Source organism: Oncorhynchus tshawytscha, linkage group LG26, assembly GCF_018296145.1.
Source record: "Oncorhynchus tshawytscha isolate Ot180627B linkage group LG26, Otsh_v2.0, whole genome shotgun sequence".
Classification (NCBI taxonomy): Eukaryota; Metazoa; Chordata; class Actinopteri; order Salmoniformes; family Salmonidae; genus Oncorhynchus; species Oncorhynchus tshawytscha.
Window position 1 is genome coordinate 16325795 of NC_056454.1, and position 16980 is coordinate 16342774.

Genomic DNA, 16980 nt, shown 5'->3' on the forward strand with positions numbered 1-16980 from the left:
ATTGAGGCTATCTTCCTTTCTTCATTGTCTAATTGGACCCAAATTATAGGAATCCCCACCCAGTTGACTACTTTAAAGTGGTGGAAGCCCTCAATGTCCATGCTAAAATGGCTTATATCCATGATGAGTCCTTTATCAATATGTATGAGTCCAGGCACAACTCCAATAAAAACATTTTGGGCCAAAATACCACGTGTGTTCCACTTATATCAGTGTATTCGTAACAACCTAACCATGGCGAAACTTCTAGTCCATAAAATTGGCCTCACATACAAATTCGGAATTCAATGTTTTGTTGACAAAATTAAACACTCATTGACCTCCATCCATCCAAAAATGCCTCACTTCGTGGGCTTATTTTCATGGACAGAGTCACAGAGGAAGAGGCGAGCGACATTCTATCGGTGTTGTGCCTGTTGTCATAGTGATACATTTGAAGTCCGAAGTTTACAGACACCTTAGCCAAATACATTTAATCCTAGTAAAACTTCTCTGTCTTAGGTCAGTTAGGATCACCACCAAGAATGTGAAATGTCAGAATAACAGTAGAGAGAATGATTTATTTGAGCTTTTATTTCTTTCATCACATTTCCAGTGGGTCAGAAGGTTACATACACTCAATTAGTATTTGGTGTAAGTGGTTCCTCCTGACAGAGCTGGTGTAACTGAGTCAGGTTTGTAGGCCTCCTTGCTCGCACACACTTTTTCAGTTTTGCACACAAATGTTCTATAGGATTGAGGTCAGGGCTTTGTGATGGCCACTCCAATACCTTGACTTTGTTGTCCTTAAGCCATTTTGCTACAACTTTGGAAGTTTGCTTGGGGTCATTGTCCATTTGGAAGACTCATTTGCGACCAAGCTTTAACTTCCTGACTGATGTCTTGAGATGTTGCTTTAATATGTCCACATCATTTTCCTCTTTCATGATGCCATCTATTTTGTGAAGTGCACCAGTCCCTCCCGTAGCAAAGCACCCAAACAACATGACGCTGCCACCCCCGTGCTTCACGGTTGGGATGGTGTTCTTCGGCTTGCAAGTCGCCTCCAAACATAAGGATGGTCATTATGGCCAAACAGTTCTATTTTTGTTTCATCAGACCAGAAGAAATTTCTCCAAAAAGTACGATCTTTGTCCCCATGTGCAGTTACAAACTGTAGTCTAGCTTTTTGATGGCGGTATTGGAGCAGTGGCATCTTCCTTGCTGAGCGGCCTTTCAGGTTATGTCGATATAGGACTTGTTTTACTGTGGATATAGATACTTATGTACATGTTTCCTCCAGCATCTTCACAAGGTCCTTTGCTGTTGTACTGGAATTGATTTGCACTTTTCGCACCAAATACGTTCATCTCTAGGAGACAGAACGCATCTCCTTCCTGAATGGTAAGATGGCCGCGTGGTCCCATGGTGTTTATACTTGCGTACTATTGTTTGTACAGATGAACGTGGTACCTTCAGGTGTTTGGAAATTGCTCCCAAGGATGAAGAGACTTGTGGAGGTCTACAATTTATTTTCTGAGGTCTTGGCTGATTTCTTTGGATTTTCCCACGATGTCAATGAAAGAGGCACTGAGTTTGAAGGTAGGCCTTGAAATACAGCCACAGGTACACCTCCAAATTACTCAAATGATGTCAATTAGCCTATCAGAAGCTTCTAAAGCCATGACATACTTTTCTGGAATTTTCCAAGCTGTTTAAAGGCACAGTCAACTTACTCTATGAAAACTTCTGACCCACTGGAATCAATCTGTCTGTAAACAATTTTTGGAAGAATTACTTGTGTCATGCACAAAGTAGATGTCCTAACCGACTTGCCAAAACTATAGTTCGTTTACAAGAAATGAACGGAGTGGTTGAAAAATTAGTTTTAATGACTCCAACCTACGTGCATGTAAACTACCGACTTCAACTGTAGATAGACGACTCATTGTGGATATAACCCGTTTTAGCATAGACCTTGCTCTTGAGTGCTTCCACCATTTTAAAGTAGTCAACTGGTTGGGGATTTCTATGAGTTGGGAGCAATCAGCCGATGAAGAAGAAAATTGACTACTTTAAAATGGAGATAGCCTTAATAGCACTGCCCATGCTTTCACATGGCACAGATACAAAGATGAGTGATCTATATAATTATATGCTCTGCTGTTCAAATGCATACTATCTGCCCTCTCATTGGCTAGAATGGTCCCACCTGATCTCGCCTCCTCCCACCTAGACATGCATTTCCATTTTAAGTAGCTGTCACTTGACTATCTTGACAATATCACCTTGCCTCTTCCTCTCTGCTAAAACCCAGATGTGTGTTCACCAATCCAATGTACTGTTCACTAATATAGAGGTACGTTCAACATACAAAATGCCATGTGGTGGTGTCAAGTTGGGGATCAAGGGTGTTTGAAATGACCAACACTTTAGGACTGGATCAGATTCAGGCCTAAAGTGACTCATCCATTTGACTCATCCATTGACTAAAGTGACTCATCCATTTTTTAGCATCTGTCTTTCCCACACTCTGTCACACTTCTCTTTCTTTCCATCTGCCTTTTTGTGTTCTCTGCCTTACTGTTTTCTATCTCCCTCCAGCCTCTCTCTCGCTCTCTCTCGCCCTCTCTCTCTCGCTCATCTTCCAGGTCCTGAGCTCAGTCTACCATTACTCACTGACCTTGGAAACTGACCAAACTGCAGCAGTTATTTATGCCACCATTCATTTCAGTCATTTTGGTTCATTCATTTATATTATTACCCCATAACTTTATTGAGTGTTTTGCAGTCCCACTGCTCAACAGTGACCTTCCAAGGAGGTTGAGCCAAGCAATGTTCCCCTCAAAGCCATAATCACATCACTGTGAAAGCACTGTAACAATTTACAGTATGTATTAATATGGGAAACTATTATTTGCCCTGTAATTTGTTGCTTGACTTTATGGAAACAGAATAAATGAAGCATGGCTCCTTCTAAAGAGTAACATGTTCTGGCAATTAGGACACATGATTAAAACAAAAGACTGAAGGGGTGACTGACAGCACACAGGCTCAGTGTAAGACATACACCCTGAAAACATGCTCCAAGGCTCAGTGATAAGCCTACTATAGTTAGCATTAGCACATAGTTTAGCGTCATTACCATTCATTCAGATCCCCAGGGTGCAGCTAAGGAGCTTAAGGTGTATCCTCTTCGTCTCTAGAGCCCGATACAGTGTATCTCCTATGACATCAGCGTTAGGCTCTACAATCAGGGTTTTACAGCCCACATCTCTCAGTAGTGTCTCCTCTATCCTCTAATCCCACTATAACTTAGATTGTATTTACCTCTGTGACAGGTGAGCGATAGCAGCCCGATTAGAGCAGTAAATACCATCTGTGCTTTCGGTTCTGCCCCTCAAGATAATAACATGAACAAAGTTTCCCTTCAGTGAGTTAGAGCCTCATCCAACCCCTCAATATTATGTTTCATCCCTTCGGTGAACCTTAGAGCTTCACATACAGCGGGGAATACACGTTGACACACACACACACACACACTTGCGAGCACACTCTGAGACTCACACACACACACGCACACAATCACACTCACACAACGTCGACTCGGTACTGGTGCTCCCTGTATATAGCAATGTTATTTTTACTCACCATTGTTATTGTAAATCATTTGCGTCACTATTTCAATATTTAATCAACATTTTATCTTTAACTCAAGCATTTTTGGAAAAGGACCTATAATCAAGCATTCCACTGTTAGTCTACACCTGTTGTTTAAAAAGCATGTGACAATTACAATTTGATTTGACACTTGCAAGCACACTCTGAGACAAACAAACACACAAAAGGTTATTAGTTGTCCAGATTGCCTGTAATAAGCTCAGCCAGGGATATTGTGGTGGGATGGTAAGGTATTAAAGGGAGGGCAACGGTTAATATTAGAGTCTGAATGAGGCAGTCTGCTCCTTTTACATACTGCTGAGGGAGGCTGAGGGAGGGAGAGATACTTGGCACCATCTTATGGGGCACTACAGCTGAAAAAAATCGATTAGAGGCAATATTAGGAGGTATATGGAGGTGTGTGTGTTTGTGTGTGTGTGTGTGTGTGTGTGTGTGTGTGTGTGTGTGTGTGTGTGTGTGTGTGTGTGTGTGTGTGTGTGTGTGTGTGTGTGTGTGTGTGTGTGTGTGTGTGTGTGTGTGTGTGTGTGTGTGTGCGTGTGTGGATGTTTGTAAATTCCAGCTCCTAAGCAGGTGATGAAAAATGGCCCGGAGACTTCATTATCAGTAACAGCATAAGCACTTTGATTTGATCTGTTTGTCGACAACACTCTACCCACTAAGCATGACTCATCAAAAGGAATCAAAATGTTAGATCAGCCCAAGCAAATTATGTTCTGTCATGTCAGCTGTTTGTGCTGTTGATGTAATGAGATAAGGTTAATTAGGAAGACTATCATCTGAGGAGATTTGAAGCCCTATAGATCCTAAAAAACATTGTCAAAAGCAATACGTTGGCTGCATGGTCAGAGTGGTCCACACAAAACTACCAAGGACCGATTCCTAATTCCAGATCCATATGGGTAACTAAACATTTTAGGGTTATGGTTAATGAGTTACACATCCAGATCTCAAGGTAGGATTCTGGTGGCGAAGAGTCTATGGAGATTCACATGAGCCTGGTGGCTTTCCATTGCTACTAACATACTATAATACATGCTGCTTACATCAATCCAGTTCTCACAAATATTACAAAATAGTATTGCTCTAATTTACATCTCCACATGTCATTTCTACCTGCCAGTGACTCAGTCTCCATCTGTTTTTAAAGGCCACATTAAAAACTATGATTCATCATAACATCCACCATTTTACATGGGAAGAGAGAAACACTCATGAAGGTACTGTATTGTATTTTAGGTTGGTTCAGAAGTAGAATCTGAGAATCTGTTTCGTACAGCGTGCAATGGGGAAGATAAATCAACACTGACAGATGGGAAGATGATGAAGCACTGATTGGATGCTGAGTTACAAATGACTAGGTAACAAGCTTAGAGCCCATAGCAACACTCATGTTAACCAAGAACTCTCTCAGCCAAACCCAACCGAGAGTTCAAGAAGTCCCGCCTCCCAACGCCATCCAACCAATGAATCAACAGAGACCAACACTTTGATTTATTCTGGCAAAAAGGGTCTGGTAAAGATGATACTTAAAAAGTAGAAAAGGATAAAATGATGACGTGTGAGCAGCACTGTGTTGTTTTTGAGTTCGAGCCAAGTCTTGGTTCTTTCTTTTCATGAAAAGGCAACATTTTAAGGAAAATTGCTTCCTGAAATTGAAGCGGGGTTGACGTTTCAAGGATTTCTTTATTCCTTTATTTTCTCGTTCTTTATTTCGGAATGGCAGGGGTAAAAAATGGGATCTTGGATCTGACAACTGTGCAGCTGTGATAACAAGGCAGTCTTAAAATGGCTGCTTCCCGTCCTAATGTTCCTCTATACAAGCCCTTATCTCAATCAGTTTCCCTGTGTTGTGTTCTGTTGTAGTACCCAGCGTGGGCTGTGTTTCTCTGCAGTGTCGCCGCTCGCTGCCTCCATGTTGCAGTTTCAACACCCTAATGTGAAAGTCTTACTGCCTATAAACAAATTCCAAATGTAATCGCTAAGTGTTTCTCCTTTAGGAAGTGATTCAACTCTGTTTATGCTATGATGTTTCCAAATCAACCATGTCTTCATTTTCCAACCCAATCCACCCCTGCTTCTTCTCTACCTCTACTCCCTATTCCTTCTCATTCTTTCTAATCATACACCATCTTTACATTCTTGTCCCTCTTTGCCTTAATGAGGCCCTACACAATCATTACGTGATAGAGATAGAGAGCTAATGAGTAATGGCCTTACATGTGTCAAGCTGTTAGATAGTCATCGTTCCTGGAAGACCAGTGGGAGTGGGTTAGGATATCACAACCTCTTAATCACCATGGTCTGGTCTGTCTTATCAAGACTACCAGGCTGGGTCCACTTTGTTGTGGCTCAGCGTGGAGGGAAGCATCTATGGAATGCTTACAAATGCAACACAACGTGTACGTGGGTGCGGTGAGTGCGTGCGTTGCGTGTGCGTGCGTGTGTGTGTGTGCAGGTTAACTTGAACACCTGAGTGTACATCTGCACCTGTGAATTGGCATTTGGTGGAGAGGCTGGCTACTTGGATAAGACCAGCTGAGAAGCTTTGTTCCCTGAGCCCTCAGCAGTTTCTCTCTCTCCATTCTCTCTCTCTCTCTCTCTCTCTCTCTCTCATCTTCTCTCCCCCACTCACTATCTCATCAGTTCTCTCCCCATTCTTTCTCTAGCTCTCCCTTTCTCTCCCCATCTTTGTCTCTCCCCCCCTCTCTCTCTCTCTCTCTCTCTCTCTCATCTTCTCCCCCACTCGCTATCTCCCCAGCTTTGTCTGTCTGTCTGTCTCTCTCTCTCTCTCTCTCTCTCTCTCTCTCTCTCTCTCGCCCTCCTGCTCCCTCTTCTATCTTCTCTCATATCCCTAAATTTTTCCATAAACACGCTTCTGTGCAATTAAGTGGACTGTAATTGTGAGAGGCTGTCTCTCCGGAGCATGAAGACATTTATTATCTCCCCCTTTCCTCCCAGATTTCCTCATCATGTTCACAATCTCGCCTGGGAAATAGAGAGAGCTCTTCAGATGGCTCAGCACACACACACACACACACACGAACACACACACACACACACACACACACACACAGACACACTGGTGTTGAGAGAGAGGCTTGTCTGGGAGCTGAGATGACGACTTATTTCAGAGCGCTAAGACAGGGCGAAGGGGGACTTGGAAATGATGCCTGGACGTCACACCAAAACAACAGTCTCTTCATCTTGGCTCCACACAGAGCTAAGTGCTTTGTTATTCCATTTCAACTATCTATTCTGCCATTGCACTCAGTCTGTGGAGGCCTCTCTGATACTTATGAATGATGGGTTCAATGCTTGACTCACACTCTAAATAGAGATTGTATTTGCTACATTGAAGACTTTGGAGTTGGTACTCATGATAAGATCACAAAGGATAGCTGATTGGTTAAGGTATATTTAATGCTGCCGGACAGGTAAAAGCATAAAAACAGACAATGCACAGATAATATTGTTGGATATGGACTATGCATTGGCAATAGTGCTTCTCGTAAATAACCTTCGACTTTCTCATTTACCTGCTATTGTGCGAAATAACATGGACTAAATCAGATTAACAATTGCGAGGCTATTGAAATAATCAGAACAAACGTCTGCAATCAGTTCGCATTGTGATTCATTGTGGTTGTCCGACAACGGTTTCTGCCAAGGTGAATGACAACCAAATTGGAGGGTAATTTGTTACTAAGTGTCATGGAAAGACAGGTGAAAGTGAAGTGTCATCTGAAATAGTGTTTTATCCAGGTGCTTAAATGGTCTTTGAGCATGGAAAATGCTAATGTGAGTCCAAAGGCACAGAGTAATAGGTGCAATTTGAATGGAACGTTCCGGCCTTTTATATGCGATTAGCTTTTGTGTGCCGCTCTTTCTCCCAGGTGTGTATACATTTCTCTGTCATTTCTTTCTTTCATTTCTTTCTGCCAACCCCAGGAAGTCAAGAAGGCTAATTCCATTCTAGTTGAATGTTCACGTACTAGCTAATCCTTGCTCTATAATTCAATCTGAATTTGTAGATGATGCATGGAGACGTTTTTGAGGATTTGAGTTTGCAAATGATATGGGAAAAAATGCTCATGTTAAATCCATCTATGGTTTTCAAGAAGCACAACTTGTGTGTCCCAAACTTCATAATAGTTTTGCTTTGGTCTTCCAACAACATCTTGGAGGAAACAGCGCAATAGCCTCTCTAACTGAGACATGCAAAGGTTATATCAATAGCCTCCCACTGGACACAAACGTAATTTCAACGTTTAGTTTTGATTTGCATTTGGTTGAGTTCTCAACTAACGTGAGTACAATGTGAAATCAACAGATTGCCTCCATAACATTGGATATAGGTTTAAAAAAATTACATTGATTCAACGTCATTACATTGACATTGACATGGAAAAAACATTGATTCTTCCCATTGTTATGCAGTGGGATATATCCCTGGTATAGCAACACCTCCCTTAATCTGCTTTGGATGCACTCGAAAATGCAATGCTACTCAAAGAATGTTTCAGAGGTATCAAGTTATGGTACTGCATGTATTTCATCAAATGCTCTTCAGTCAAACAACCAATAATATTGCACACCTCTGGTTCTTTTCCTGAGTTTGGTCCGGACTGCATTCTCACCTGCGGTGAACCGCATCATGGTACGAATGGAATCGGACCAAGAGCACCCTATTTGAGCGAACCAGAGGTGCGTTGTTTAGTGTGCTCAAGAGTGCCCATAGAGTGTTCACACCAGTCCAAACCAACTGAAAAATGGGGTTTGGTGTGAAAGCCACCTAAAACCAACCAAATAAAATGTTCATACTTTGGATTACGGTACATCTATGCTCTCACACCTGCACGTCTTAAATAGCATAGACTGCACCCACTTTCCATGAATCTCCTGGTACCTTATTGACAATGATTCTTTTAATATCCTCAACCAAGTTACACCCTTCGTGTCACGGCCTGGTCTTTTCCGGTCCCTTCCCATACTTCCATTCCTTATCTACCTTTCATAATCCACAGATCCCCATTTCCTAAAACAACACTCAACCCAGTCAATTAAGACACATTTACTTTCCTTCATTCTGAATCTGGTTCATTTCCTAAGCCAAAAGACAGTATAGTGCACTACTATTGAGGAGTGCCCTATGGGCCTTGCTCAAAAGTAGTGCACTATAAAATAGGGTGCCAACTGGGTCGCAGTTTTGGAGACTGACCTGACACAGACCAGTAACGACGCCGTTTGACTCAGCAGTAAATAAGAGCCTGAACTCTGGTTGTTTTAAGAGTCTCTCGATCAGGCTATGTTTAGGTCTCCCAGGCCCCGGCTCCGGCTGTGAATATTCTGGTTAGGAGTTTGAGGGCAAGAAGGATGCGGCAGAGTGAGCCTGCTTTGTGTCGAGTCAGAGCAACAACGCACGTCGACACCCTTACACAGTCCAGCTGTATCCACTGAAGGGAAACAGGCACTCTTTATTGTACTCCTTATCTCCTCCTTTCTCTCCTTCTTTCTGTACCTCTTACACCCACAGGTAGAGAGAGACACAGCTGCGTGGTCTGTCAGGATGCGTATAGCTTGAGATGGGAGCCATACTGTAGATGTTGTTTATAGCCTAGAGCTAATCAAGGAAATTACTAACATTCATTAATGAGGCTTACATATTCCCATGTATTTTTGCAACACAGACACACACTGAGTATACCAAACATTAGGGATCATCCTTGATACAACATGGGAAACGATTGAGTGTGGAATTGTCTCAAGGCTTTAAAAAAATGCATCTTTAACCCGTCTCCTCCCCTTCATCTACACTGATTGAAGTGTATTCATTGACATCAATAAGGGATCATAGCTTTTACCTGGATTCACCTGGTCAGTCTATGTCATGGAAAGAGCAGGTGTTCCTAATGTTTTGTGCGCTCAGTGTATATTCTATGTGGGCCTGGATTTGCTGACATTGAAAACGCTAATGGACACCTGTGTGACGGAGTGACGGACTCTCTCAAGCTGGAGGTGATTCGGTGAAAATCCGTGACAATCCAGAGTAGAAGAGAATTGAGTTCAGCAAATAGTAAAGCCTGGATGAATCCAAACTACAGCAGGGATGTGTTTCTGGAATGTGTTTTTTCTCTGTTAGTATCCACCATAGGGAGAACAGCCTTGGAGTTTTCTTAATTATCCAATGAAGCCTCCCTTTTTACTCAACACGCCCACCCATCCAGGATGCACGCGCACGCACACGCACGCACGCACGCACACGTGCGCGCACGCGCACGCGCACGCACACACACACACACACACACACATACACACATACATACATACATACATACATACATACATACATACATACATACATACATACATACATACATACATACATACATACATACATACATACATACATACATACACCCACACACACACAATCTGGTGGTGTGTCTCCCTCCGCCCTGTACCCGTGAGGTGTAAATGGTGTGTAATGGGGTGTGTCAGACCCTTGTAACAGCCCATTAGGCATGTGGAGTGAGTTAATCTGATCTAACGTCTCTCTCCACAATAAAGCATCCACTGCCATCCCCGGGTGTCGCGTAGGGCCGGGCAGGACGGGCAGGGGGTCACCAGAAAGAAAGGGAGAGCTGTATACAGTTTGACACCTCTCCTAGAATAAACCAGATCCATATACCGCATCTGAAAGTGAAGTTTGAAATTATTCCACACTCTCTCATGCATTGTGTCATGCAACTGTCCCAGTGGGTGTGTGGACGCTGCTACCAACCACCCATCACGAGAGGTGATTGTCAATGCTTTCCACACTTATGGCCAAATCCCTTTTCGTAATCCTAGCCCCGGAACTCAAAATAAACCCCCTTTTATGTGCATTCCCCCGTACATTCAGTTCTAGGTCTCACGTACACACACTCCTGGACAAATACACACACGCAACCCATTTACACCCCTTACACGCCACACACTGTCTCCCTTTATGTGGTGAATGAAATGAAATTCAAACAGCGGACCAATTCCCAGGCCAGCCTTCGAGGTTAAGAGCTTGCAGACGCCCGGGTTCAGTTACATCAAGTCAAATGTATATTTTTCATAAGGGCAAACGTTGGACATGTCAGGCAAGACAAATATTTTTGGAATATATTTCTCAAAACATGTAATTATCTTCATGAAGGAGGTTTCATTTATTAGTGAGAGGAGGGTAATGAAAACAAGGGCATGGCATCGCGGCTTCTGAAAACAGAAAGAAAGTGGGGGGGGAGAGAAAGTTTTTAAAAAAGAGAGCCTGACTGTCTCTTTCCTTTCCCCTCCACTCAGCAGTTTCTCCAGATGCCATCGGTTATACAGGCAGTCTGTTGGTTTCGGGTGCTCTAGATGTATTCCACTCCTCTTCATCTGTAAATGTCAGCTAACTCCTGGAGGACAAGAGAGCAGCTTGACATGAAAATGAAGCTCTATGGCCACGCACACCAGTGGTGGGTTTGGCATCGAAATGAGAATGCATATGCAGAAAAAAACCTCATACCTACTATAGAAATGATCCCTCACAATGTTTTCTCCAACTCATAAAACATTTTAGAAAAAGGCTCAAAGCCATTATCCTCATAAGGTGAGGTATTGAAAGGAACTGAAAACAGGGGTGTCAATAATTTTGACCAGTGCCTTTTTGAGGACAATTTTTGTTACTTGTTAAACAAAATGTCTTTATCTGAGAAACTGGTATCATTTACACATTTTTTTGGAGCGTACAATGATGCTCAGGATTTGAATTATTTATTTTATAAATTCATTTTTGTCCGTCTTTCTCAAGGGTCTCAATAATTTCAGGCCCCAGTCTGTGTGTGCTTGTGCGTGCGTGTGTGCGCGTGCGTGAGTGCATGTGTGTGCATGCCTGCGTTCATGTCTGCGTGCGTGTGAAAAGAGAAAAGAGAGGGGGGCTGGAGAGCTGTATAACTGTACAGCTGTATAACTGACCACGTTTTGTGGTCAATACAGATGGTAAATGCATCACACTTTACCTTTGAGGTCAATGGTGGTGGGTCATCTCTATCAACCCCTGTGCATTATTCTGATTTGTATCAGTATGTATTCAAATGCGTCACTGCAAACAACCAGGGGTGGATTGTGTACTGAAATATTCTACTCAAGTCGAATTACTGTTACTTTAATGAAATTTTACCCAAGTAAAAGAAAAAAATTTAAATAGCTAATTTAAAAAGTACCCAGAGTCAATGTAATTGTTACTTTTAACTTTTAAAATTAAAACATTGACCTTGATAATTAGATCATTTTGCTAAGGTTACTTGAACATTGTCACAGATGATCTTTTCCATGCATTAAATTGAAAAATGAAGCGAGTAAATTAATGTACAGTAGGAACTAAGTTCATTTATGAGTTGCATTACATTTACAAAAAAAATAAGGATCTGTTAAAAAACGTGCTATTTACATTTGAAAATAATAAAATACAAATTCACTCACTCATCCGTTCACACGCTTTTCCTCACTTACTCCATTATTCCCTTACTCACTTATTTCCTCTTTCCCTCACTCACACACTCCTTCTTTTCACAGACTGACCAGGGGTGGAAAGAGTAATGCAATATCCTACTCAAGTAGAAGTACTGTTACTTTAATGAAATTGTACTCATGTAGAAGTAAAATGACTGAATTTGAAAAATACTCAAAAAGTACAAGTCCTTAAAAAAGCTACTCAATAACAGTAATGAGAGTAGTTGTAATTAGTAACTTTTTTTTTACACCTCTGCAACCCACCCATTAAACTCTGCTCTGTCGGGTCCTTCTTCTATCATGGTCAGCCAACTGTTCTCTGTTTTATTGCTCTGTGTGGGAGTATTGTTTTTCAACGCACAGTAACTGAGGTTAATGTGATCCTCCAACAATGGTGCGGTAGGTTTGTAAAAAGCTAAGTGTGTGTGATGGTTGTTGCGAGGGCTTGGTGGTGGATTTGTTGGGTAATTGCTTCCAGAGCTCCCTGAGGAATAATTTGGACTCCAAATATCTGCTTCTAGGTTCTCAGACCAGAGGAACTGTCCAAATTATTTTCACGGAAGGGAAACATTTAGGAGCCATGGTGGTGTGGGTAAAATGTCTGTGTGTGTTTTTGCATGCGTGTGGGCATGTGTTTACATAAATGTGTGTATTATTGTGAAGCATTATTACACTGTAAAGAGTTGCCGCTGCAGTAAACAGCTGCCGTCTTACAGGCTCCTGACCAATTCTGCTATTGAGATTTTTTACGCTCAAATTATTGTACATACTGTAATATTTCCACCACCAGTTCCTATGACCGAAAACAGCTTCTTGGAATAAGAAGAGTGATCACTAACCTCGATTTGGATGAAGGAATATACTTCAACAGCTCGGCAGCTGTGGATGTACTGCTCATTCCAGACCAGGCCCTAATCCCCGGTGGGCAAATAAACCGCTTCCACCCGCCGTTCTATTAGCGAACTTACAATCACTAGAGAATAAACTGGACGAGCTCTGTCGAGACTATCCTATGGGACCTGAAGAACTGTAATATCCTATGTTCCTTGTGAACAAGGACAGTTTACATCTAGCTGGTTTTTCTATGCATCTTCAAGACCGAACGGAAGGTTAAGGGGGAGGTGTGTGTTTCATTGTTAACAACAGCTGGTGCGTAATCTCTAATGTTAAGGAATTCTCAAGGTTTAGCTCGCTTGAGTTAGAATACCTCATGATAAACTGCATGATAAGCTGCATGATAAGCTGCAGACCATACTATTTACTGAATGTATTTGTAGCACAAACCAATGCTGGTACTAAGACCGCACTCAACAAGCTGTATAGGACCATAGCCCCAAAAAAGTAGTCACATCCAGAGGCAGGTTCCTAGTGGCCAGTGATTTCAATGCAGGGAAACCACATTTTCACCATCATGTAACTTGTGCAAACTCTAGATCACCTTTACTCCACACACAGAAACACCTACAAAGCCATCCCTCGCCCTCCATTTGGAAAAACTGACCATAACTCTATCTTCCTTCATCCTGCTTACAAGCAAAAACTCAAACAGGAAGTACCAGTGATGCCCTCAATAAGGAAGTGGTGCTATGAAGCAGACGCTAAGCTACAGGACTAGCACAGACTGGTATATGTTGTGGGATTCATCCATTTACATTGAGGAGTTTACCAAATCAGTCACCAGCTTCATTAATAAGTGCATCAATGGCGTCGTCCCCACAGTGACCGTCAATTAGAAGCCATGGATTACAAGACCTTTAATAAACAGGTTAATATTCACAAGGTAGCGGGGGCCAGACTGATTGCCAGGATGCGTACTCGGAGCATGTGGTGACCAGCTGGCAAGTGTCTTCACCGACAATGTCAATCTCTCCCTGACACAGTCCTTAATACCTACATGTTTCAAGAAGACCACTGTGAACAAGAACTCCACGCAGCACAAACATCTGTAGCCATGAAATGCTTTGAAAGGCTGGTCATGACTCACATCAACAACATCATCCCAGACACCCTGGACCTACTCCAAATCGCATACCGCCAAAACAGATCCACAGATGACTCAATCTCTATTACACTCCACACTGCCCTCTCCCACCTGGAAAAGAGAATGCTGTGAGGATGCTGTTCATTGACTATAGCTCAGTGTTCAACACCACAGTGCCCTCCAAACTCATCACTAAGCTCAGGACCCTCGGACTGAACTCCTCCCTTTGCAACTGGATCCTGGGGTTCTTGACAGACTGTCTCCAGGTGGTGAGAGTAGGCAACAACACATCTGCCACGCTGACCCTCAACACGGGGGCCCCTCAAGGGTCCGTGCTTAGTCCCCTCCTGTACTCCCAGTTCACCCAAGTCCTTGTGGCCACGCACGACTCCAACACCATCATTATGTTTGCTGATGACACCGACAACAATGAGACAGCCTATAGGGAGGAGGTCAGTGACCTGGCAGTGTAGTGCAAGGACAACTGCGTCTCCCTCAATGTCAGCAAGAAAAAGAAGCTGATCGAGGGCTGAGCACGCCCCCATACACATTGATGGGGATGGGGCTGTAGTAGAGCAGGTAGGGAGCTTTGGTGTCCACATCCCTAAGGAATTATCATGGTCCACACACACCAACATAATCGTTAAGAAGGCACAACAACGCCTCTTCTGGAGGCTGTAAAGATTTTGGTATGATCCTCCAAATGTTCTACAGCTGAACCATTGAGAACATCTTGACTGGCTTCATCACCGCTTGGTATGGCAACTGCTTGGCATCCGACAGCAAGTCACTACTGAAGGTCACTGCCATCCAGGACCTCTATACCAGGCGGTGTCAGAGGAAGGCCCTAAAAATTGTCATAGACTCATAGTCATAGTCATAGTCATAGTCATAGACTGTTTTCTCTGGTACCGCATGACAAGTGGTACCGCTGCACCAAGTCTGGAACCAATAGGAACCTGAACAGCTTTTATCCCCAAGCCATAATACTGCTAAATAGTTTGCTAAATAGTTGGACAATAGCTACCCGGACTATCTGCATTGACCCTTTTGCACTAACTCTGTTGACTCATCACATGTGCTGCTACTCTTCTTTATATATTCTGTTGCTTAGTCACTTTATTCCTACCTATATGTACATAAAATGTATCTACCTCAATTACCTCGTACTGCTGCACATCGACTTGGTACTGGTACCATTTCACTGTTAGTCTACACCTGTTGTTTGCTAAGCTTGTGAAAAATACAATTTGATTTGAGTTGTAGCAATGTACAAATACGGAATTTGATTAGTGTGACAGAGATCAAATCTAAGTGTGTATGTGCATGTCTGTATGTGCGCTTTCATGTGTGTGTGTGTGTGTTTTGGGCGGGGGGGGTTGCTAGTTGAGAGGCCTTCTGCAGTTCTCTCACTCAAACTCAGACTATACATGTTTGGAAGGTCCAACATAAAGACTACATTTTTACAACTCGTAATGCTCTGATGCAGAAGTAATATCTACACTTTTGTAGATTTTTCCCAAAGTGCCGTTTAATTGGCTGTCGCCTTGGTAAGACGTTCTTTAAATTGTGCCTTTTTTCCGATTTCCTTCAATTCCACTCCCCTTTCTCCTGATAAAGTCATACAAAGAAACGGGCCCAATTATGGAAATCAGCTCATTCCTTAAACATTGTTTGAGCAGCACAATTAAATATGACTCACATTATCACCCTGGCCAGGATTAATAATAAGCCCTCTCCTATATGGGGGAAGGATTAAAATGTCACACACAATCATCTTTGTTTGGAGATAACATTTCAAAAATCCTTATAGCTAGAGAGGGAGAGAGAGGGAAACACAGAGGGAAATAGAGAGAGGGAGGGAAGAGCAGAGAGAGAGAGAGAGAGGGAGAGAGAGAGAGAGAGAGAGAGAGAGAGAGAGAGAGAGAAAGAGAGGGAGACAGAGGAAAAATAGAGAGAGGGAGGGAAGAGCAGAGAGAGAGAGAAAGAGGGAGAGAGAGAGAGGGAGAGAGAGGGAGAGCGAGAGAGAGAGAGAGAGAGAGAGAGAGGGAGGGAAGAGCAGAGAGAGAGAGAAAGAGGGAGAGAGAGAGAGAGAGAGAGAGAGGGAGGGAAGAGCAGAGAGAGAGAGAGAGAGAAAGAAAGAGAGGGAGACAGAGGGAAAATAGAGAGAGGGAGTGAAGAGCAGAGAGAGAGAGAAAGAGGGAGAGAGAGAGAGGGAGAGAGAGGGAAAATAGAGAGAGGGAGGGAAGAGCAGAGAGAGAGAAAGAGGGAGGGAGAGCGAGAGGGAAGGGAGGAGGAGACAAAACATTTCATATTTTCATTTTGATTGGGTTTTTGTGCGTGGGCATACAGCTGCCAGTACAGCTGTTTGGTGAATTAACAAGAGAGGTCTGAAAATCATTATTTCTTTTTTAGGGAGGATGAAAAATGAGAAGAAAAATAATCCTCACCACCGGGCACATCTCCTTCTCACTTCGCTGAAATTGATATGGTAACAACGACAAAAAAAAAGCTTGTCTGGTAAAAAATGTAAATTGTTTTTTGTTTAACCGTCAAGCTACCAACTGGGGTCATTTTGAACCCAGAGGCATATTTTTTAACATAGCCCAAAGGTGTTTAATTCCATTCTTAAAAATGATAATGACTGCCAATCAACCTGTTCTTAACAAATCAAAATCATTGTTTAGTTTTTCTATGTCAATATGGACTCCCCAATTGGTAGTTATAGTCTTGTCCCATTGCTCCAACTCCCCTACGGACTTGGGAGAGGCGAAGGTCGAGAGCCATGCATCCTCTGAAACACAACCCTGCCAATCCAC